Here is a 23,548-nt window from a genome sequence, read left to right as displayed (position 1 = left end):
TCTGCGTGTAGCTGAAGTGGACTGGTCATGGAAACAGGACATTGAGGAACTGGGAAATTCTGTATTTTGAAATCCCCTAGTATCAAAGCAGAAGTTGGGTTGGAGAGGGAAGCTATGAATCAGGCACTGAGCTCATTGACAAAAGAAGAAATATTCTGATGCCTGAACTTTTGCCAGTGAATCATGGTTATCAGAGAAAATAGAGAACAGCAAGGGAAACAGTGTCATCAGAGGAGTGCCAGAAGATTCAAATAATGACAAAGTTGTTAAAGATTAAAGGAAGTTTGTTAATTATGGAGCAGGCATTCCAGGAGACACAGTGAAAGGAGAGACTTGGAGACACAGACTTGGAGTAGGACATCATGGGCAGAAAACTGAAGTGGATGGGAGTGACAAAATGAGTTGTTGAGCATATTTGCACATCATGAGGCAAGTGTTCATAATTACTGAGATATGGAGAGCATAAAAAGGTGACAATATGCTAGCCTATGAATAAAGCATGTACGTAGACTATCAGTGGTTAGAGAGAGCTCTGCTGAAGGAGGAAAGTGATTAGATTGTTCAGGGGGCTCCTTCCTAACTTCCAACCTGATGTCACATCCCAGGAAGCCTGCCTCACAGCAAACACGAGTAGGAAGATATAAGGCTGAGATAGTCAAAGAACCTGGGACCAGAATTCTCTGGGAGATAAAAGCCAGATTATATAGTATGTAGTAAGTAACTCTATAGTAAGAGTTTTGCCCCACATGAGTTTCCTGGTCCTGGTGTTAGAAAAAACATTGTCCTCTTCTACCATAGAAAGCTGATAATTTGTGCAAATGCATTACTAATAATTACTATCTGCCTAATATACTTTTCAGGGTATCTTGAACTCTGGGCATAGATTACTGGTCCATTTCAGTTCTTTTGTTCAAAGTCTAGTAGTCAACACATATATTCATCTTCTTTGGTATAGCAGCTATAGAGGATCTATTATTTGTTGTTGATTCCATTGACCTCTGTTCTTGAGGGGTCTCTGCAGACATTTACCACAAAGGAATTTTTCTAGATGTTTCCTGGTACATTAGGGAATTAGTGAGCTGAATCTTGTGAGTTGCTCCTTGGGTACATCCCCCATCCCACTTGTCCAGTAAAAACATATATGTCTTCTTGGGACTTGCCTATAGGAGACACTACTCTGTGCCACCCAAGGGAACTACTCTCCCACTTGATGTATGGGTGAGTTCTTTCCCCTATAGTAGACCCAACTTTGGACTTTCTTCCATGGGTCTTGCACCTGTCTGAATTAGAAAAGCTAGCTCAACATCTAGCCACAAAGCAGGTATCATTGGCATAGAGGATACAAACTCAGCCTCTTTCACAATTGACGTATCTGATTCTGATTGCAAGAATCTTGCTCCAGTTTCTTGTTCAAGTGAGAATCCAAGTGTATTCATCATCCAAGCTGATGTCTCAACTGCTATATTACAGCATCCCCTTTCCTCATTACAGTTGTGAGTTTATTACAAGATCCTGCTCTACAGAAGGAAGATTATAAGCCATGGTCCAGGTACCATTTGCCCTTCCTGCATTTTTTCAGATATTTTTGAGTGACCAGTTGGGTCTGGTAATTAACAGAGCACATCTTTAGCCAATTCTCCTAATTTCATACCATTATGGACTAGTCTATAATTTATCAGCTCTGTGTTCATCATAAGTTTTAAAATAGTCTCAGATAAAAACACAATATCTGCTTCATATATCAGTAATTTCCTCTTTTTCCACTTTCACAGATAAAAGGACATTATGACCAAACTTATTTTCAAATAAATAACGCGGCATTAATTATAAATAGTCTGCATTAAATCACTAATTAGGGTAGCAATTATGACCAAACTTCAAGAATAGGAAAAAACACACCTTTGGAGAAAATCCCTAGTAGAGAGGTGATAGATAGAAGATGCAGAAAGAGACAGATTTTGGGACCTGACTCCCATGTGGATTTGTTTTGCCTGACTTACTTATATATTACAAGTTTTTTTTGTTCCTTCTCTCAGTTTGCAATTGTAGGGGATGTTAAGGGGAAAATGTTAAGTAACAGTGATGCTAAAAAATGACTGCAATTGAAAACTCTTTTAATACACAGAAGAGAATAGTCAGTCATAATCATCTATTATTACCTACTATGTGACAAGCGTGTGTTAGGCACTGGGGATATAGGTTGTGTTTGTCCTTCATTTTCAAAGAGGACCATGACATGAGGGAAATGATGACATGACTTGCAGTTGATTTTGATTTGAGTGAGGGAGGGTTGTGCAAGGTCACCAGCCTCTCTTTCTCCTCCAGAGTCATCTGGGTCTAATGGAATGATATTTACCAGGATGACTGGAGATGGCCCAGGATGCAATGGAAGACCTTGGCCCTTTTAGGCTCAGGACTTTTCACGTTCTCACTTTAAGTGAGTTCACACCCATTCAGTAAATAGGCCTCTTTAAGAAGTGAGTCAAGTGGTAGCCCCATTAATTAGAAAAAAAAGAAAAAAGTAAAACTGGGAGAGGAAGACCCTCAGGGTTGCTGGTCAACAGAGAAACAGTTACTATTGACATTCACTCTGAATCAGGAAGGCCCAAAATACAGGCATTAAGTGAAGCTGGGCATAAAAAAAGGCAAAACACATTACCTGTCTTCAAGGAGCTCACAATCTAATAGGAAAAAAAGCAAGCAAGCAAATATGTACAAACATACAAGATAAACAGGAAATAATTAGCAGAAGAAAGATTGTAGAATTAAGAGGAATTACAAAAGGCTTCCTGTAGAATAAGGAATTTTTGTTTAAACATGAAGGCAACCAGGAAAGCTAGGAGACAGAGATGGAGAGGGAAAACATTCCAGGCTTGGAGAACAGCCAGAGAAAATACCTGGTAGAGTATCTTGTTTTTGGAAAAACAAAAAGCCCAATGTCACTAGATTAAAGAATACATGGGGAGACTAGGGGGACAGTAGTAGATGTAAGAAGTCTGGAAAGGACTGCCTCATGGAGGAGCAGAGCCAAGATGGTGGCTAGAAAGCAGGGACTAGCGTGAGCTCCTCACTGAGTCCCTCCAAAAACCTATAAAAATGGCTCTGAACCAATTCTAGAACTGCAGAACCCACAAAACAGCAGAGGGAAGCAGGGCTCCAGCCCAGGACAGCCTGGATGGTCCTGCACAGAGCTGGGAGCAGAGCAGAGCCCAGCATAAGCAGCGCAGACGAACCAGACCAGGAGCTGGGTGGAGCGTGCCCTAGCACCCTGAATCACTGAACTGCAGCAGTTACCAGACTTCTCAACCCACAAACACCAAAGACAACAGAGAAGGTTAGTAGGAAAACCTGCTGGGGACAGAGTTTAAAAAGGAGTTCGTGGTTTGGCTACCACCCCACGGGCAGAGGACGTGGGGTAGCTACAGAACTACAGCTGCAGTTGCTTCCAGCCCCAGGTCCAACTGGTGGGAGGAATTAAGTGGTGGATCAGAGCAGGAGTGCACAGCCTGCTGAAGATCTAAGTCCAGTCCGGGTTGGGGTTCTTGGGGAAGGAGGAGTGCTGGTGTGGTGGAGCTGGCGCATCGCCCCAAGCATGGAACATAGAACTCTTTAGTCTACAAGCAGTCATACCACGATGAAAAACTCAAGGGTCAAGTTATTTGGTTGGGAATATGGCCAGGCAGTGAAAACGCATTCAGATTCAGTCTCAGACTTTGGAATCTTTCTTTGGTGACAACGAAGACCAAAACATACAGACAGAAGAAGTTAACAAAGTCAAAGAGCCTACAACAAAAGCCTCCAAGAAAAACATGAACTGGTCCCAGGCCATGAAAGAGCTCAAAAAGAATTTGGAAAAGCAAGTTAGAGAAGTAGAGGAAAAATTGGGAAAAGAAATGAGAAGGATACAAGAAAACCATGAAAAACAAGTCAATGAATTGCTAAAGGAGACCCAAAAAAATACTGAAAAATACACTGAAGAAAACAACACCATAAAAAATAGACTAACTCAAATGGCAAAAGAGCTCCAAAAAGCCAATGAGGAGAAGAATGCCTTGAAAGGCAGAATTACCCAAATGGAAAAGGAGGTCCAAAAGACCACTGAAGAAAATACTACCTTAAAAAGTAGATTGGAGCAAGTGGAAGCTAGTGACTTGATGAGAAATCAAGATACTATAAAACAGAACCAAAGGAATGAAAAAATGGAAGACTGTGAAATATCTCATTGGAAAAACCACTGACCTGGAAAATAGATCCAGGAGAGATAATTTAAAAATCATTGGACTACCTGAAAACCATGATCAAGAAGGGAGCCTAGATATCATCTTTCAAGAAATTATCAAGGAGAACTGCCCTGATATTCTAGAGCCACAGGGCAAAATAGAAATTGAAAGAATCCACTGATTGCCTCCTCAAATAGATCCCAAAAAGAAATCTCCTAGGAATATTATGGCCAAATTCCAGAGCTCCCAGATCAAGGAGAAAATACTGCAAGCAGACAGAAAGAAACAATTTGAGTATTGTGGAAACCCAATCAGAATAACCCAAGATCTGGCAGCTTCTACATTAAGAGATCGAAGGGCTTGGAATACGATATTCTGGAGGTCAATGGAGCTAGGATTAAACAAAGAATCACCTACCCAGCAAAACTGAATATTATGCTCCAAGGCAAAATGTGGATTTTCAATAAAATAGAGGACTTTCAAACTTTCTCAGTGAAAAGACCAGAGCTGAATAGAAAATTTGACTTTCAAACACAAGAATCAAGAGAAGCATAAAAAGGTAATCAAGAAAAAGAACAAGAAAAAGAAATTGCAAGGGACTTACTAAAGTTGAACTGTTTTGTTTACATTCCTACATGGAAAGATGATGCATATGATTCATGAGACCTCAGTATTAGCGTAGCTGAAGGGAATATGCATATATATATATATACATATATGTATGTTTATGTGTATATATATATATGTATAAGTGAATGTGTATGTATTATATATGTATGTGTATATATAGAGAGAGAGAGTGAGAGAGAGCGGGCACAGGGTGAGTTGAAGATGAAGGGAAGATATCTAAAAGAAATAAAATCAAATTAAGGGATGAGAGAGGAATATATTGAGAGAGGGAGATAGGGAGAGATAGAATGGGGTAAATTATCTTGCATAAAAGTGGCAAGAAAAAGCAGTTCTGTAGGAAGAGAAGAGAAGGCAGGTGAGGGGGGAATGAGTGAATCTTGCTCTCATCAGATCTGACCTGAGGAGGGAATACCATACATACTCAACTGGGTATCTTAACCCACAGGAAAGAAGAAGGAAGAAGATAAAAAAAGGGGGGATGATAGAAGGGAGGGCAGATGGGGGTGGAGGTAATCAAAAACAATCACTTTCAAAAGGGGACACGGTCAAGGGAGAAAATTCAATAAAGGGGGATAGGTTAGGAAGGAGCAAAATATAGTTAGTCTTTCACAGCATGAGTATTGTGGAAGGGATATACGTAATGATACGCATGTGGCCTATGTTGAGTTGCTTGACTTCTTCGGGAGGGTGGGTGGGAAGGGAAGAGGGGAGAGAATTAGGAACTCAAAGTTTTAAAAACAGATGTTCAAAAACAAACAAAAAAGTTTTTGCCTGCAACTAGATAATAAGACATACAGGCAATGGGGCATAGAAATTTATCTTGCCCTACAAGAAAGGAAGGGAAAAGGGGATGGGAGGGGAGTGGGGTGACAGAAGGGAGGGCTGACTGGGGAACAGGGCAACCAGAATATACAACATCTTGGAGTGGGGGGGAGGGTAGAAATCGGGAGAAAATTTGTAATTCAAACTTTTGTGAAAATCAATGCTAAAAACTAAAGATATTAAATAAATTAAAATTAAAATTAAAAAATAAAGAAGTCTGGAAAGGTCAGGAGGTGTAAGTTTTGAAGGGTTTTGAACCCTAGGGGATTTTATGTTTGATCCTGGAAGTGATGGGGAGCTACTGGAGTTTACTGAGTATATGGGTGGCATAGGTCAGACCTGCACTGTAGGAAAATTGCTTTGGTGACTGAATGGATGATGCATGGAGCTCCGTGGCAGGCAAAGCAACCAACAGGTTGTTGCAATAGTCCAGGAGTTAGGCAATGAAGGCCTACATCAGTGTGATGCAGAAGTATTAGAGGAAAGAAGTGGGGGTTGGGAGAATATTTGAAATGTACTACAAAGTGGAGTAGGTACAGCAGGCTAGATAGATTTGATCTTAATCACTGTAGTGATGATAATTAAATCTTACTAATGAAATCAAGTATTATATCGAAAAGTGACCTCGAGGAGGATCTAGAAAAGGAGTCTGAAGAGGGGTCAGATAGGAGAAAGGAAAACCAGGAGAAAATGGTGTCTTGAAAACCTAGAGAGAAGAGATTATTAAGGAGAAGAGGGTGATTGATTATGTCTGAGGCTACAGAGAGGTCACAAAAAATGAAAGTTAAGAAAAGCCACTGAATATGAGGCTAAGAGATCATTGGTAACTTTAGGAAGAACTGTTTCAGGGGAATGAGAATATCAGGAGACAAATTATAATGGGTTAAAAAGATAGTGAGAGGAAAGAAAGTTGAAGTACCTATTGTAGATAACCTTTTCAAGGAGTTTGACCACAAAGGGCAGAAGAGATATAGGATGATAGCAGGGATGGAAAGATAAAGTAAGTATTTTTTTTGAGGATGGGGAGAGAGGAGCATGTTTGTAGGTAGTAGGGAAGGAGAGATGGAAGATAAGTGGGAATAACAGAGGGGGGAATCTGTTGGAGGAGGTGGGATGGAATGTGATCACTTAAGAAGAGTTTGCCTTGGTAAGGAATAGGACCATCACTTTGTGTAAGAAAGGAGTGAAGGAGGAGATAGTGGCAGAAGTTATCTGAGTGATGTGACATAAGGAAGAGAGATCTTGGTGAATGGGAAAGGCCTCATTTTCTTCTATGAGGTAAAGTTCTCAGCTGAGAGGGTAGGGGGAGGCAGCACCATGGGAGGTTTGAAAAAAGCTAAAAAGGTCTGAAAGAGCCACGGAAAATGGAATAGTGCATGAATGAGGGTTGTGTAGGAGGAATGTCTAGCAGCTGTGAGGGATCATTTGAGGTTATATAAGAGAAATTTCATAGGCAGCTAGGTGGCACAGTGGACAGAGTGCTGGACCTAGAATCAGAAAAACTCATCTCCCTGAATTCAAATCTGGCATCAATGACCCTGGGCAAGCCATTTAAACCTATTTGCCTCCATTTTCTCATCTGTAAAATGAGCTGGAGAAGAAATGGTAAACCATTCCAGTATCTTTGTCAAGAAAACCCCAAATGTGATCAGGAAGGGTCAGGCATGACTGGAAAACAACCATAACAACATAAATTTCAGGGCCCCTGATCATAATGGTTGGTGATTTTCTCTATCTTCATTCACTGGCACATGAGTAGAAGTGAAACAAGAGGATAGTGGGCTTTCTCCTAGGCTGAGGTTTTGTAGGGAGCAATTGGTGATATAATAAGTGAGTCAAGTACTCAAGGGAAGAGAACATTGTAGAGTTGAACCTGTTCACTAGAAATTCAAGTTGGGAAAGGAAAAGAGAATGCCTCATGGAAGAGTAGTGGCTGAAAGAGAACTGAGAAGTCAAGAAATTGGAGGTCACAATATAGATAAAGAGTAGGGTTTGGTATGGGAAGGCAGAGGGAGAGTCAGAAAGCCAATAGATTATGGTAAGAAAAGGGGATTTCAGAGTTCTTGAATATGGAGGAGGTGCATTTGTGTTGTTGGCAAGATCAAGGGCTTGTCCATTTTTGTGTATAGCTAAGGTAGGTTAGGTAAGGTCATGGGAAGTGAGTAGGTTGAAGAACTGAGTGTGTTTGAGGGGAAAGTCTCCAGTCTGATCAATATGTATGTTGTAGTCTTCTAAAAGGAGGGCAGGAGTTGGGGAGGAGAGAAAATCCATGATCTGGACATGCAACCCATTGAGGAAGAAGTCGACAATTTCAAGTTGGTGCTCAATATGAGTTGCATGAACCTCAAAGGAGGAGAATTTAGCGATCAATGTAGGGGAAGTGGGAGTGGGGAACAAGGAGTATTCCAACTCCCCTGAATCAACCAGTAAGCTGATAATGAATGAAGATACAGCAACTACTGCAATGGGTGACCAGGGAGGCTTTGTCATCTGGGAAGAACTAGTTTTCAGGGATAGCTGGAAGATGAAAGAAGTCGGGGAGAGAAAGTTTTAGGAAGTTTTTACCTAAGGAACAGTGGGCACAGTGAAAGGTGGGAGGGAGTGTTTGATGAAAACTTGGTAGTAAGAAGCTTTAGGAGGATGAGATTAAGGAATTAGTTGGTGGGGTTGGGAAATAGGGTTTGGATGATGAGTTGCAGGGTTCTAGAATCACTGGGATATGTAGGGTAAGACCAGGTGGGAGAATCTTCATCATCATGTATATGAGTGGAAGGCACCACTCCTCTTCCCAGAGGAGGTTGGAAATCAGACTGGAGACAAGTATGGCAAGAGATGGAAGGCATGCCAATCAGATGGTCCAGTGTTCTGGAGACCCCATTTCACTACTACTCTTCCCTCCAAAAGCTGAGGATTAGGTAGGAAACAGAGCAGCCAGAAATGGAAGTCCTATGCCCCACTGATTTTTTTTACTTCCTCTTTCCTCAAGGAATGCACAGCAAGAGATAGAAGGCACAGTGTCGAGGGAAAGGTTGTACCTGCCATCCCTCTTCCCCTGGAGGCTGGCAATTAGGCAAAAATAGCTGGAGGTAGAAGGAGAGTGGATCAGAGGGAGAAAGAAGCATAGACTAGCAGGGCAATTTTAAATATAATACATAGAATTTATTACATACCTTAAATAAATAAGTAAGCAGCATGAGAGTCCCAGTTTCACATAAAACCTTTTTGTGTTTTGCTGTCAGTATGAGAATGCTCTTTTACTTTCAGTGCTTAAGTTCAAAGTGGAAAAAAAAAAAACAAGAAAAGAAGCTCTGGAAATAAAATAAGCATGGATATAGCTTTCTGAGAGACTTAACTAAGCTTGGTCATCCTGAGGGCTTTAAGGACAAAATTGGAAGGGGAAAAAAACCAGGAGAAAATGGAAAAGATCTGTCAGGAAGCCTACAGCCAGGGGTGGGGAACCTGTGGCCTTGAGGCAGCATTCGACCTTCTAGGTCCTTGGGTACAGCCTTTTGACTGAGTCCAAGTTTTACAGAACAATTCCTTTTGTTAAGGCGATTTGTTCTGTGAAGTTTGGATACAGCCAAAGGCCACACTTGAGGACCTAGAGGGTCATGTGTGGTCTCAAGGCCACCGGTTCCCCATCCCTGCCTACAACAAACTCTCTTCTCCATCAATGGCAATGGAGCCACTTTAAAATGCCACTCTTTAATGTGCTAGTGAGGAAGTAGAAGTAATATAAAAGAAAAATAAAGATGGGAAGAGCATTTGGGCTAGTTCAAATATACACAGAGAAGGTTCAGACTAGTCACAACATAATTTTGTGGTGACTGAAGGGTCAGTTCTCAAGATATTCCCCCAAAAGAGAAAGGATATAAAATACTAGGGAGGAAATCACAGATCTTATTACTACCCAAAAGTATGATCAAGAAAATATTTTTTAAAAACTGCTCCCCATATTTCCTATCTCTATAAAAAATTTATGAGAACGATCTATATATACTTCCAGGGTATCCTTGCTGAAAGTATTAGAAGGGAACAGGTGTTTCAACAATCTGGCTAGGAGCTTCTGTGGGGGTGTAAGATCCACCCACAGCCAGCACCCAGAAAGCTGCCAGCATGCCGGGAAAGTACAGGTTCTTTTGATCTGCTTAACCAAGGTAAGCAAGGTGAAGGGGTTGACAAGCTTACTTTAATCCAGCATACAGACAGCATTCAGTTAGTTCAGGGGAGCATACAGACAGCATTCAGTTAGTTCAGGGGAGCATACAGACAGCATTCAGTTAGTTCAGGAGAAAAAGTCAGCACCCTGAACTTCAGAACAAAATACAAACATCAACAGACAGACCCAATACAATTCATAGTTACCAACATCTAGGTTCAGCCCTGGAGCTCAGAACAAGGGCTGGCCCAGAGTCATGCTGGCCACCACTGCTGCTCCAACCGAAAAGGGATCTTCAAGCTGTCTTCTCTCCTCTTACAGGGTTTTTGACATCATCAAGAGTCGTCTGAATGACCAGAGCCGATTGGTTCTTGAGTTGGCCCCTCCCCTTAGGACCCTGGGAGGTTCACATCCACGTAGATTAGGTTAACACCCAATAGAGCATGGCTCTGGAGTTAACACCTCCTCTTAGCCAGCCCCATGAATCATCACAAAGAGGCGGACTTAAACCCACGTGGTCTAAAAGCCTCTGCTGTGCCAGACGTAAACTAGGCCCTCCCTGGAGTTAGCCCTACCTTGGGCCCCAAGGGCCCAGCACCTAGTAAGGCTTAATGAAATACACCAAGTCACTCAAAGAAAACAAAGGCCATTTTGCTTACAATAGGCAGCCACTCACAAATTATATGCTATCTCATAACATATCTTTATAGTCACATAATTAACTAAGAGGCTTAAAGAATACAAGATTTCTTTGTGCTTTATTAAAACAACCCTGAGATACCACTTCACACCTATCAGATTGGCTAATGTAACAGAAAAAGAAAATGATAAATGCTGAAAGATATGCGGGAAAATTGTGACACTAATGCATTCTTGGTGGAGTTGTGGCCCGATTCAACCATTCTGGAGAGCAATTTGGAAGTATGCCCCAAAGGTCATAAAACTTTGCATACCCTTTGATCCACCAATACCACTACTAGGTCTGTATCCCAAAGAAATAAAAGAGGGAAGGAGGAGGAGGATCTACTTGCACAAAAATATTTATAGCAGCTCTTTTAGTGATGGCAAAGAATTGGAAATTGAGGGAGTGCCCATCCATTGGGGAATGGCTAAACAAGTTGTGGTATATGAATGTAATAGAATATTATTGTGCTATCAGAAATGTCAAGTAGGCAGATTTCAGAAAAACCTGAAAAGACTTACATGCACTGATGGAAAGTGAAGTGAGCAAAACCAGGAAAACATTGTACACAGTAACAGCAACATTGTATTATAGTCTACTATAAATAACTTGGCTATTCCCAGAAATACAATGATCAAAGATAATTCCAAAGGACTCATGAGGAAAAAAATGCTGTCAACATGCAGAGAAAGAACGGATAGAGTCTGAATGCAGATCAAAACATGCTACTTTCACTTTATTCTTCTGTTTTTCCCCTTCTGTTCAGTTTCTTCTTTCACAACATGTCTAATATGGAAATATGTTTTACATGATTGCACATATATAACCCATATCAAATTGTTTACTGCCTTAGGAAGGAGGGAGATGAAGAAGGGAGGAAGAAATTTTTTAACTCAAAATTTTTAAATGGATACTAAAATTTGTCTTTACACATAATTAGAAAAAACAAAATACTATTTTAAAAGAGATTCCATTTGGGCTTGTGTTTTTGTTGACTACTTTAAATACATTTAGTGTAGTAGAACCCAACATTGCCTTGAAGGGGATCCTTCCACAACACCTCATCTACACATGTATCAAAATCACATAAGATTCTTTGAAAGATGTAAAATCAGACTTAAGTGGGAGAATAAGTTCACCAAAGGTGTTTACCATTGTCATCAAAGATGTCCAAAGCACAAGCTAAATGGAATAGAATGAGGTCCTCCAGATGTTCTACTTTGCAAGTGATACTGTGTTGATTACAGTCACCTCTAAAATACTTCAGAAGCTATTAAATGATTTTTAAATCACTCAAAATGATTTTAACTTAATTATCCACATAAGAAACCACAAGTGGATAAAATACTTATTGTCCAAACTACGATAATGCAATTGTGAGAGAAAACTAGAAAGCAACTGGTCTATTAATATGTTTATATTGGACAGGTACTGAAGATGGAAGTAGACTATGTCTGGAGTTGACAAAGAAAGTGAGTTGTCTTGATTCTTCTTGGAAACTGCGTAGTGCTTTTAATCACTTCAGACTTCTCCCTGAAACAAAGATCAGGCTTTTTAATGTTAAGATTCTTCCAGTGATGCTGAACAGAGGTGAGTCATGGAATACAGTATCTGAGGAAATTAACTTGAGCATCACCCAAAAGAAAAGTACATGCTGGGTGATCGTAGGCTGTGTTGCCACATAATATTAAGAAAGTCGTGTGCAGAAGCATCTGAAAGGTTATCAGATGGATGTCTGACTGGAAAAGGAAATAGACCAGTCAAATTGCAGAAGGGAGGGATAACCAATGGACAGCACACATATTACAATGGAACTCAAATGATTTCTTTCTAGTAAGTGACTTGCCTAGGGTCATGTAGCTAGTAATTATCTGAGGCTGGATTTGAACTCAGGTCCATCCTAACTCCAGGGCCAGTGCTCTATCCACTGTGCCACCTAGGTGCCCTAAACTAAACTGATTTCAAGAGATGTAGAGGAAGATACATTAAATGTTGCATGAACTCTCTGTAAAAGACTTACTGTGGGACATAAAATGATTACACATGTTTTAAAGGCAGAATAGAATGTGAGTTGACTTATTGGAAAGACCATCCAGAGAGATAAATTCATGGATCCATTTAAGTAGTAAATGTTTTATGCTTAGCTATTCTCCCAAAGCCACTACCTATCAGAGAAAATTTTGTAATATCTTTCACTACCACAACATTCTTTCCTTAGGAATCATGTGTTTTTCACTGATGAAATACATTTCCCCCTGTTTCATCTTCAATGATATTTTTATAAGTAATTTTATTAATATATATTTGCTTTATATCATCATTTCCCAATATATCCCTTATATACACTCCTCCCAGAGAGTCATCTCTCATAACAGTGAATGAAAAAGAGAAGGGAATTTGTTCAGTACAACTAGCAAAGAAAGATGCTATCTGCATCCAGAGAAAGAACTAGTAAATAGAAGTATTAGAGAACAATTTTACATACACACATACATACATACATACGCACATATATACATATGTGTATACCTATTTGAGTCTAATTGTAGCCATCTCTAGGGTGAGGTGGGAGGGAAGAAAAAAATGGGGAATTTACATGATAACTTTATTATATATTTAAAAGTAATAATAGCAAGTTGTACATAATAGATGTGCAGTTTCATTGCAATCATATTTTTATTATACTATGTTATGGAAATGTTTGTTTTATTCAATAATTTTTTTAAAAAGGTTAAACTAGCCAAGTTATGGCAGACAGGAGAATGTGACAAATTCTTTATAATAAAAGGATGGTCCTCTGGGAAAAAAAAAAAGGGAGAAAGATATGGGCGTGGGGTGGGGATTGAAATGAAAAAGCAAGAGTGATAATTTAAAAATTTTTTAAGTATGGCATTATATGCAATGTTACACACCCACAGTACCCACCTCTGTGGAGAATGGGATCAAGCTTGGTCATTAAAATTTTGAAGTATTCAATTTCCATCATTTTGCTGTTATTGTGTCCATTTAAATCATTGTAGTAAATGTTTATATTGTTTTCCTGTTTCTACTTACTTCACTTTGCATCAATTCTTATTCCTTTCCATGCTTCTCTGTATTCATCATATTCAATTAAAGGATATTACAGTATACGTATGTGCTTCTACTTTGATTGGAATTCTCTGCTATCGTTAAATGTGCTTTGATGTATACTTTGGTGCATATGGTACATCATTGGCTCACCTGAAATACCAGTCTTGCAACAAAATCTTTGAATCTAAGAGTATGTTTAAATGAATTTCAGTAGTATTGTCATGTTTAATATAATGGTAGAACCCAGTCATGAGATCTGGATAGCCCTCCTTTAAGTTGTTTCTTTTTTCAAGGGATATTTTATAATTTTATCTATAAATATTTAGATGTGTTTTTATAGATTCATTCCCAGGTGTCTTATGCATTTCTTTTCTTTTTTAGTTATTTTGAATGGTATTCCCTTTCGACTATTCCTCCTGGATTTTGTTATTTCTACATAGAAATGCTATTCATTTTGTGGGCTTATTTTGTAATCTGCTACTTTGCTGAAGCTATTTTCACAATCAATTTCTTTGCTGATTCCCTAGGATTTTCTAAGTAAAGCTAATGATGCCTTTTTATAGTTACATTATTTTCCCCTTGTAGTAGTCTTGTAAAGCTGGGGTCTTTTTTCTTGTACCTAGGGAAATATTTTTTAGATTGGATATGAACTATTTAGCATCATGCTTAATAAGACCAAGACCTCTCAGCTAGACAGGATCTTCCCTGTCAAGAACAGTGATCTGAATTTAATTTGTCCATGTTAATTATTTAACATGTATTGATCATTTCACTATGTGGTAGATTTACACTAAAAAAAAAACATTTCAGAAAATTAAGACAAAAATAAAACTAGATTGTGATGGAATGGTTGACCAAGTCTTGTTATGTGATTTAAACTATATATTAGCCTCTTCAGAAAATTCACTTCTTCCCCTTCTTTCTTTTTGAATACATATATGAATATGTACTTTATATATAATATATTACATGTAAATATGTTATATATAAATATAAAATTCATGTAACTATAATACCTTTATATAAATAAATATATATTTATATGAAAAATGTATAATTTTAGAGTAAAAGGAAAGGTAACAGATGACATCTTACTAGACAAGGAGATCTCTCTCCTTTTTCATAATGGCCACACAGAAAAACCCGGGACAACACTTACCAAATCTTGTAAAAGTAAAATAGAACAATAAAAAACAAATATTCTTAAGAGAAGTTTTACTCCAGGTTAACTGGGAAATCTCTGTTGTACTTAGACATATTGTCATGGACTTTGATCAACACCCCTCACTCACTCCTTTGGAGAATAAGAACTAAAAATGAACTTTCCTTCGAAGAACAGGTAAGTCAGTAGTCACTTCTTTTGGTTCACCACCTTTGGAAACATAGTCGAAGAATAAGAAAGCAACCTCAGGAAAAGGGAAGCTCTTAACTCTGGAAAGCTGTGATATGTATGAATGTTGATCTTTGAGAAGCCAGAAAGTTTATAGAAGAAAACATTCTGAGCTGACAACATTAAGAATAGGAAAAACAAAATGCAGTCAAGAAAGGTTAGGTGGTTAGAGGGGCTTTTTGGGGGGTACGGGAGAGAGTAAGGGTGAGTGGACAGTCACCACGATGGGGAAGCTTTGAACTCCAGCCCTCAGCTCAGCTCAACCCCCACTCTGCCCACTCTCACGACTCCCTCCGGCGGTCCCCCATATGCTTTATTGCTAAGTGACACTTAGCACCGTTATCTCCTCTTCTGATGCATCTGTTGGGTGTTTCTCATACTCAGCTCTGCTTTCATCTCTTTGCATCTAAACACATTGTTTCCTCTTGCTCTGGTGCCAGGGTGGAAGGGAGCCATCCCACACGGACGCACATTTGGACTGGCAGGGAATGAATGATTGGCAGCGGGCATCCCTGTCAGGACTTTGGCATGCGGCAGAGTAGAAACCCTGTGCTAATGAATGCCATCTACACCTACCAGATGTGCCACCGGGTGACATGCCAGATTCTTTACATAATGCAATTCGGCTGGACACGGAACTGCTGGGCGGGAAGAACAGCTAGGGCAGTTATGATCCAGGAATAAAGGGGTGGGGCGCTACCTCTTTCTCTTTTTAAGAAATCGCCACTTCCCTCCCCCTTTTATCCCCCCCCCCTTTTCTAATCACCTCCATTCACGCTGGATTAGGTCAGCTGCTGAACGCTTCTCCCATATGCCAAAAAATGAAAGGGGGATTTGGAGGCTTTTGATACCTCCGCTCTTTCGGAAGGGTTTGTGCCAGTGTATGCCGCTTCCCTCCCACCCCCTCACGACCACTTTCCCTTTCCTTAAGCTGTCTTGTCTACCGTCGCCCTACCCCCCACCCCCCCCCCCCCACACACACACCCTTTCCTCGCTCAATTGAACTGAATTTTGAGTTAAAGTTTAGGCGGAAAAGAATCAGTTACTGAACTGAACTGAAATGTAAAAGGAGTATGGAAACCTATCTTGCACCCTTTTTCTTCTCCCATGGGCGTTACTCCCTCCCCCTCTTCTTACATTTAAGTCAAAAGCGAGCAAAGGTTCAAATAAAGTTTCCACACCTCATCCTTTTGGTCGAACTCCCTCCGGTTTGGACTTCCCTCTTCTGCCCTCCATCGGAAACAGGAGAATATTTACCCTCCAGAGGAATATCATTTTCCAGGTTCTGACTAAATAAAAGACCAGTCTATGAAGGCCAAGGCTGTCAGTTACCCTGTTCCAGGGAGGGAGCAGAGCATCTTCTGGCGTGGAAAGGCCTGGGGAAGGTTGCCTGGTTGTGGGGAGGAGAACCGAGTACAGTCATAGGGGAAGAAAATGAAGAGGCCTTTTACACATTGACTTTTGTGTATATATGCCAATCCGATTCCCACCCCCCATCTCCTATTCACTCACCTAGGGAAAGGGGAAGGGAAGGAAGGGTAATAGGTATAAGGACCCCATTCTCTCTTCTTTTTAGGCCGAAAGGTTAAAAGGACAGGCCTCTCCTTCCCTATCCATTGTCCTACCTGGTAACCCGGCTTTAAGGACTACACACACATAGGTCCAAGGACACACACGCGCAGACAAGCACACGAGCGAATGCGCGCACCCGGCCCAACACACGCACACACTGACCTTTTCCAACTAGCTCACCACTCTAGGCAAACACACACACACACACACACACACACACACACACACACACACACACACACACACACACACACTGACCCTTTCCAACTATCTCCCCACTCTAGGCAAACCCCTCCCGAGCCCTCTGAAGCCCGCTCTTCCTCCTCCTCCTCCTTTACTTCTCGTTTCTCCCAGTCTAGGACCCAGGCGAGCTGCAGGCCCTTTCTCTTTCTCCCCCACTCTTCAGCCAGTCCGCTCTGGAGGCTCCAGATGGCGGCTTCTCTAGCTCGGCTGTCGGCCCCCAAGACGCCGCCCGGCAGCAGCCGCCAGTTGCTCCCTCCCAGCTGCTACAGAAGAGGAAAAGGGGGCCGGGCTCCGGGGAGCAGAGAGAGGAGCAGGCGCTTGTGGAAGCTGCTGCTAGCTGGAGAAGGCAAACTGGAAGGGGAGGATGCTGCGAACACCCCTGGGGTAAGGAGGAGGGCTGACCGTAGGCGGGGGAAAGCGAGGAAGAAGGGAGGGGTGATGTAGTGTAACCTTTCTCAGTCTCTCTCTGCATCCTCTTCCCAAGTCCCAGGGTCAGTGCTCAGTCCACCTGGGGAGCTGTGGAGTAGAAACAAAGGTACCGGAAGGGGGCGCATTCCAAACTAGGCAATAGGACTCTTCCCTCTGGACTACAGTACCTGTGCAGCACCACTCCCACCCCCGCTACACCACCAGCATCCGTAAGGCATCTAGTCTGGAATGCACATTCATTCCCTTATCTCTCTTTTCCTTGCTCTGTCATTTTCCCCCTTTATTATAGTTCCCTCTTCCCTCTTTTCATCTTTCCTCTCCATCCTTCCTTCTTTTCTTCTCCTCCCTCCTTCCTCCCTCCCTTCCTTTTTTCTTTTTCTCTACCTCCTTCCCTACTTTCTTTCCTTCCTTCCTCCCTCTCTCCCTTCTTTCCTACCTTCTTTCTTCCCTCCCTTCTTTCCGCCATCCTTCCTTCTTCCCTCCCTCCCTTACTTTCTTACTTTTCTTTTTTCATTTCTTTCCTTCCTCTATTCATCCCTCCCTGCCTTCTTTCATTTTGCCCTTCTTTCCTACTTCATCCCCTCCTTTCCTCCCTCCTTCCCTCCATTCTTTCCTTCTTCTCTTCTGTCCTTTCTTCTGCCCTTCCTTCCTTACCCTGGACACTGCCTCTTCGTTCCCCCTCAGTTCCTATTCAACCTTCTTTAAAAACAAAACTAACAAGCCACACAAAAACTCATATTATTCCCTTCATCCCCACACAATCCCAGAGGGCTCCCAACGGGGATGTCCGCTGGACGATGTATGTGGCAACCAATACCTGGTACTACCCGCGCGTACTCCCAGACAAGTCCCCTCCCACTCCCCCCCCCCCCAAAAAAAGAAAAACAGGCACTTGAGTAATAAGGAGTCCTAGCCAGGGGAGACGACTGAGAGTGGGAACCCCCAGGAAAACTACGAGAGTTTAATTTGAAAATCTCTATCTGGAGGAGTGACTTCATTTTGTCCATCATTTGGCATTGCCCTTGTTATGGTGGTTGGGTGATAAATTCTCCAGTGTTTCACGTCCCATCCGGCGTATCTCGCTGGTCTTACAGGGGTATTCTTGAGGAGGTTAAGTAAATCAGTGCCTTTCTCCCACTGTAAAATACAGAAAACTAATGTTCATAATCACACACGCACGCACGCACGCACGCACGCACGCACCACTGCCCCTATGGAAAGGCCCAAAACTAGCTTCTCCTCTACGGTTAGCTAGCATCCAACAAAGCCCAATCTAAAAGCTTCGAGGTTGCAGTAAGATCGCAGTCACTGAAGGCTGAACATCTTAAAATAACTTGGACCTTACTGGACTATTTGATGCCCACTATGATCAGCATAACGTTCAGAGAGGAATCCACATTTTAACTCCTGTCTGGTCTGCCACGTGCTGCTCTCTCCAAGTTTCAAAGCCATTGGAGGGCTAGTTCAGCAAGGACCCACCCTAAATCCCCTAATCTACATGAATCACAATGGAGAGTGAATACCAAATGGGTCCCTGCGTCGGTCTGCCTCTTAATCCCTAACGAATTCTGAAGGGCAGCATTAGGCAATGCTCCAAATAATCCCATGCTTGAGCAAATGCGATTTCTGACCTACTACATTTATTTTCTGGGTGTTTCCACACGAGTTTGGACTCCTTAGAGGAATGTTCAAAGGCAGAAGGAAAACTGTGATAGGGGATCTGTGGCACATTTGTGCAATGTGATGAGACAACTTCTGTTATGAAATCAAATAACTCAGTCAGAGAGTGTGCAATTCTTGACCCCATGGAGTGGGTTGGGGGACTTTGGGAGGTGCGAGGAGCGAAGCAAGGGGCGGGGGAGTGAAGATGGAGATTCGTTCTCCTCCAACATATCAGACCTGTAGATGGCTCTGAGTTTTTTCTACAGTCATCATTTCAAAGGCTCCGGGGGAAATTGGCCTAATTTGGGGGCTAGCCGAAGATGGGGCTTCTTGGTAGCCTTGGCAGGCCTGAGATCGCCCACCCACCTCGAGGAAGAAGCCCAGGCTTTCTGCTTTCTGCCTGTCCTGGGTAATGCCCAATGATCAACAAGGGGCTGTTTATCGCACTTGAGATTTCATTATCGTGTCATTAACTTAATCATTTCTTCATTTTATTCAAAACAGTCTTCCTGTCCCTCATAATCGTAATTTGCGCCATTGCTTTTTATTTTTATTAATTAGGGGACTAAAAAAGATAACGGAGGCTCGGGACAATAAATTAGGTCTTTGAGCAAACGAAGAGCCAGACTTGTGTAAGGAATGTTTGCATGAGTGGGGACACTGAGTACAGAGAGGGAGGCATGAAGGCGCCACGATAAAGTGTGTCCAGCATAGGACAGAGCAGCCAGCACATTAGCCTGATGTTAAGATCGCCCTGCGGCCACTACAGGAAACGGTTAGTCCCTGTCTACCAAATACTGTTTTCTGTAGTCCTATGTTGTCGTCGCCCCCCCCCTGCCCCCCCCCCCCCCCCCCCCGCCAACAAACAAACAAAAACCTCACGACAAACACAAAACCCTTCTTACTGCTTGGATTCGTTAGCAGACTAGGTCCCCGCCATCTGATGGTTAGGCTTCCAAGCCAGTAACTGGGCAGGATTCACATCAGTATCCCTCTTACTATTTGAGCCTCTGTCTCCCTTCCAAAAGCAATAGGCGCAGCCCCCTTTGGTGGCTGGCCACACAGGCAAAGGAAGACAGAAAGATCCTGCAACTGTTTGATTCCATGAAATCGATCAAGTCTCCAGACTGCGAATACAGAACACTTTGCCCCTCTCCATGGTTTTGACTCAACCTCTTTATCTTTCAATTGAAAACCAATTAAAGGTTTCTATAAATCTGCTGGCACCCCTTTTATCTGGAGACCTCTGATGCATGCTATATTGCCCTTCAGACGCCTCTTCCATTTTTTGTTTTACAATTGTTGTATCAATATAATGCTTCCTTTCTTTCCCTGTCTCTATAGATACAGATACACAAGGCAAGCTAAAGGGTCCGAGCGCTATTCAGAGCTTCTCATTTGTCCTGCAACCCTAACAGTAGCGCCCTTTCTCTTCTGACTGCTTTTCCCTGCTTCGGGAGCAGCAGTTAGCGCAGAAGCAGATGGCTACTGATTGGGCGAGCTTTGTGGCCTTAATGCTGAATACTTTATGGAAAAGGGCTTTATCATGCTTCGTTGGGCAGAGGAACAACGGGAAGAGATTTATGGCGAGTAAAAATAAATCTTTTTGAAAGTTGCAACTCCTTCTCACTCGTTGTCAACTTTGCCCAGTACTGAAATCCTGGGGAAAAGATTTCCGTTCATCCAGCAATATGCAATGCGAGAGTTGAAGGAATATGGAGTGAAAGAAGGAAATTAAAATGCTCCTCTGAATCTAACTTGGGTGGGGGATCTATAGTCATGAATCAAGTTTTTGGGACAAGCTAGGTTTCTTAGTTGCACAGAAATATTTACATATCTTTTCCAAAGATGCTAACTTTCTGATGAAAATAAGACAGTATAACTGTATTAGCATTGCATTTTGCAGAAATGAAAACAAATGTTAACGTAGCCATTTAAAACCTAAGTTGGGTGAGGTGAAATGAAGAATTGTAAATTACATTGAGAATACATTCAAGTATTCATATTTGAACTGGTGTGTTCAGAGTAATCAGAAACATTTGGCTTAGGATTCTTCATCTGTTGTTTGAATTACCAATAGAAATTTCATTAGGTTTACTCCTTCATTAGTGGTTCTTTCCCTTAAATAGTGCTTCTCTCCTCTCTCCTAAAAATAAAAGCCTCTTTCTTACCTTTACTTCTCAGTTCTCAATTTCATGGCTACTGCACCAAATTGCAACCCTATCATGGATAGACTCCCCCTGCATCTCCTGACTCACTAGCACTTGCTGTGTTTCTAAAGACTTCCCAGTGATTGAGACATTCTAGCAGCTGTGTGCCAACACCTATACACACTCATGCATATATTGACACAGAATAACACATGCACATTCAAAGATATACAGCTATCCATACATACACACACTCTATAGATATGTTTTTCATTTATATATACATATATGTACATACATGTGTATATTTATGTGTATATGCACGTGCATATATACATACGCATATGTGTGTATATATGTGTACATACATACATACATATACATACATACACACACACAAAACCAAAGAAACATGATGGACTTACAAAGACACATATGCAGGTTCACAACCTCCTTTCTCCATCCTCATCTCCCCCCCAAAGGAAACAAACTAACTTATCTATTAGTCTTCTCCTGTATTCCTTCTAACCCTTACTCTCCCACTCTCACGTCTTAAACCTGACTATTACACATGTAAGTCCTTGCTCTGTAATTCCTGTTTACTGCTCTGTAATTCCTGTCCTTTTGCCCCTTCTTCCAGAATAGGTCGAGATGACAGATTGGAGACACAAGTGTGGTTTCCAAAAATCTCACATAAATCTCCTTTCATTCCTCCCTCCCCTTCCATTCCCTACTCTCCTCCCTGATTTGAAAGTGTCCTTTGTCCCATGCTTCTCTCAGGAGAGGAGAAAAAGCAAAGAATGTGAGGGATGAGCTGGAAAGAGAAGGGAAAATGGAATCCTATTGTTTTATCTCTGCTCTGTGGAATTTCCCAGAGAGAGAGAATAGATTCCCCACCCTGGGCTAGGGAAGACTTGTTCACTGTACTATAGATATACAGAATAGCAATCACTGGGCTAGATCTCCCTCTTGGAACACATTTATTTCTCCCAAATAAGTCTCTCTTTATGTTGTTATCATTACTGCATGCAATGCTGAGCATAACCAAGTGTAGTCTGAATCCATAACATCTTGGAAATGTGGAGAGAAGAGACAAAAGTGAAAAATACCCTTGCAAGCAATGCAAGAAGGTAAATTAAGCAATGACACAGAATAGTTCCCTCAGCAAATTACCTTCCATTTGGCTTCATCCAGACTGTTAAAAGGAGGAATGGGGAAGGGAAAGACAGTTAAGGAGTTAGAATAAGGAAAGTAATATCCACTTTTTTATCTTTCACTGTTCAACATATATTTTCTCCTGTTAATTAGTTGTCCAATTTCTTTCTTCATTGAAAAATTCCAATCCTATTACTGCTTAGATCCATCCTCTGATGTCTACACAAATTCTGTCTATAAAACAGTAACTATTCTATTTTCATTCTCTTTATACTCAGCTAGTCCAGTGTTTCCTTCAAAAGTACATTTTGAACTTTTCTTTTAAAAAAGGGATTATGAGTTTATTTCATGTCATTGTCATCCTCCTACCACTAAGTCCAGCTGTTGGTTATTCTGGCTTTCCTGAAATGTCTGCCTGGAAAAGTTTGTCTAGGAAGTGTTCCCATTTGTTCCTCCCCCTCCCCACCTTCCCCCCCACCACCCCCGCCACTTTGGAAGGTCATTCTTTAGGGGAGGTTGCAGGCAAAGGCCTTGTTTCCATTAGCATCAAATTTCAATTAACCAAATTTACATGTATGCCTAACCACACAGGCTCTTCATGAAATCTACATGTATGGGCATAATTTTGGTGCATATTAAAGAAGATACTCTGTAGATCCTAAAACTGCCCCCAGGCTTCTGACTGGAACCTAAGAACACTTGTTCTGACTCCATAACTTCCCCAAAGAGAAAAGGTTTGGCAGTCTTCTGAAGTCATTTGCTAGGCCATTTAGGACTTGCACATCAGAGTCCTCCCATGTTCCCCAAAAAGATATCAACTAAGAGGCTTAGACTTGGTGTTGGTGCTAACAAAAAAAAATTAAAAAAATGAATAAAGTCCTCTTCCCCACAGGAAAAAAAATATTTCTTCTGAGCTCTCTTCCATTCTCCCCTCTCTCTTCTCATTCTGCCCCAAGTTTTTGTTCTGGTAAATACACTGAGATTCAGGGAAATGCTTAAAATCACCCTGGTCATATGCATTTTTGTTAGAGAGAAGCATTAATAATATTTGAAGAACGGATTTATCATGGAATTTTTTCCTTCATGTAATATTAGCCTCCTCCTCCTGACCCTGACTTCAAACATTGAAGTTTTGCTTTGCTTTTATCTGTTTTTGTTGTTTTGATCAGAACTCCTTGTTGATGAAGACCATTTAAATAGTTTTGGAATCCTTGGACTAGGGCAGCTGAAATCCCACAACAAGTTGATTTCTCAGAAAAAGGATATTGATGTGACACGGATGGCAGGGTAAAAGACCATTGTTTTTCTTTTTTGGAGGGAGGTAGGGTTTATTGGCCTTGGGAATCTATACCATTAACTGCC

This window comes from Trichosurus vulpecula, chromosome 6, assembly GCF_011100635.1.
Source record: "Trichosurus vulpecula isolate mTriVul1 chromosome 6, mTriVul1.pri, whole genome shotgun sequence".
NCBI lineage: Eukaryota > Metazoa > Chordata > Mammalia > Diprotodontia > Phalangeridae > Trichosurus > Trichosurus vulpecula.
This window is presented reverse-complemented; position numbering follows the sequence as displayed.